Source organism: Tiliqua scincoides, chromosome 2 (genome assembly GCF_035046505.1).
Source record: "Tiliqua scincoides isolate rTilSci1 chromosome 2, rTilSci1.hap2, whole genome shotgun sequence".
Lineage (NCBI taxonomy): Eukaryota > Metazoa > Chordata > Lepidosauria > Squamata > Scincidae > Tiliqua > Tiliqua scincoides.
This window is the reverse complement of record NC_089822.1, coordinates 10098638-10100817: the sequence shown is the minus strand read 5'-3', so window position 1 is coordinate 10100817 and position 2180 is coordinate 10098638. Positions and strand designations below refer to the sequence as shown.

Below are 2180 nucleotides of genomic sequence, written 5' to 3'. Positions count from 1 at the left end.
CAACTCTGCTAACTTGGCAAAGAGGTACCATTTAATGTGTTGTCCTCTTATATTTGGTGGGGGTGGAGAGCAGGTATCCAGCACAGTGTCCTTTCCAGTGGCTGTTGCTAATGATTCTTCTTTTGAGTCTTTTTAAAACTGTAAACCTTTGGAGATAGAGAACCGTTTATTTATTTTTATTGAAAATTATTATTTGTTGAAAAGTGGTATGCAAATAATGATAATGAAGGTGATGATGATGAAGCCCCAAATCATGCTGTGGAAGCTAAAATGGGTTTGGAGAGCCTAGATGTGCCCAGCATGGGAGTTCCAGGGTTGCCTGTCATCATGGAAGCTTTGTGCATGAGAACTTCCAGGGTCTTTGAGTTCACAGTACATTCAAGTTGGTTAGGATGACCCAATATATGCTGTGCAGTAGAGATGCCCTGGCACATGCCAATGGGACCTACCAGATTTCCCCTGATTTTTAGATTTTTCTGGTATTTGGTAGGACCCTGTGATGTCCGCTGCAGCATGCCCCCCCCGGGGATGCCAGTCAAGGGGGGAGGGGTGCTTACCCTGATATCAGACTGTGGGGATCACCGGGGGGGGGGGGACAGAAGAGACTGTGAACAGCTTGCTTTGCAGAAACGGTTTACTCGAGTAAAGGCCTTTACATTCATGGGGCCCTTGTTACATCACAGGGTGCCCCTAACACGAGCACTTCCTGTTCCTACTCATAGGAGGGCCTGTTGCTCGCACCCACTGCCAAGAGTCCAATGCAGTGAGGCCCGGGCTGGGCTGGACACTCCTACAGGTTTCCAAGGTAGTTCTTGTGCCAGAGCTCGTTACCATGGGTAATGTGCTGGTGGCCTTATCCAGTGCGCCCCCAAGGAAGTTCTTGCCACCTGGGTGCTGGCTGTTGGCACCCCCTGGGCGCTTGAGCTGGCCCAACTCCTTCCCCTGTTTGGCCGGCTCCCATCTGTTTTGAATCCTGGAGGGTTGCGTCCGCAGGAGCTCCCAGGACCAGTTCCTGATGCCCAGGGCTGGGGCCTCAAGGACCCCTTCCAGGCTGGGGACAGGCGAGGGAGGGGCGAGATATCCACCGTGTATGCCCCCCTCCGTGTGCTCAGACACAAGGAGAGAAGCGACCTCTCCCTCTGACTGCTGGGCTTTTCATGAGCCTATATATATGGTTGGCAACCTTCAGTCTCGAAAGACTATGGAATAAGCCTACAGCACCCGGTATTCCCAGGCGGTCTCCCATCCAAGTAGTAACCAGGCCTGACCCTGCTTAGCTTCCGAGATCAGACGAGATCGGGCATGTGCAGGGTAACAGTTGCATGCCAACCCCCCCATCACCACTTCTGGTCATATGACCAGTTTACTCTTGGGTTCTATTCTCAGAGAGGCTGTCAGCATGGAGACCAGGTCCAGGCGGACTTGCTGCTTGTTCCTGAGGAACCCCTGCTCCCGAGGAGGCCCACACCGCTGGGGCTGGGTGACAAACCCCAAGGTAGTACTGCATTTCTTGATCTCAGCTGTATCAGTATCAGCTTGATCTCAGTATCAGCTGAGCAGGCTTTATTTTGAAACCTGCAGCCTCTCACCCAAATCTAGGAATGTATTTTTTTCGTTTTAAAAATGTATATTCTGCCTTTCCCTTCCAATCTGGAGGCATTCAAGGGCAACTAACCATCACATAAATCGCAATCAAAACATGAATTCAGTTATGCGAATGAGGGAGGGCGCACCATACAGAAGCAGAACCACACGCAGAATCCTAGATCAGGGCATCTGTGTTCAGCGCATAGTTAAAGCCACATCCGCGGTCTAGCTTCCTATTTCCTTTGGTGCTCTCCTTGGCAAATTATCTCAGACTTGCTGGAAGCTTCCCATTAGTCTTGCTGGAAATTGCCCTTCCTCAGCTTGATTTAAACAGAGCTGCGGCTAATTGTTCATCAGTATTGCAAACTGACTTGTTAAAGTTCACAAGTTGCCTGCCATTTGTCACAAGGCTTGCTCTTCATCATGATCCCGAATGTGCCCAGTGGGCTTATGGTTAGAAATGAACCTAAAACAACCATCCGAAATGTCACTCCCCTCCCTCTATCCGCTAACAGGCAGGAAATGATTAAGCAAACAGATCTGTGGATTAATGAGAGACAAAAGGGAATCTGTCACAGTCAGGAGTGATGGGC

The 2180-nt window shown here is 50.1% G+C and overlaps 1 pseudogene; it reads right to left on the bottom strand.

Annotated features, from left to right (window-relative positions):
• Nucleotides 1-1209: 1209 nt before the first annotated feature.
• LOC136643072 (5S ribosomal RNA) lies at nt 1210-1326 on the bottom strand (annotated as a pseudogene).
• Between the last annotated feature and the right edge of the window lie 854 nt (nt 1327-2180).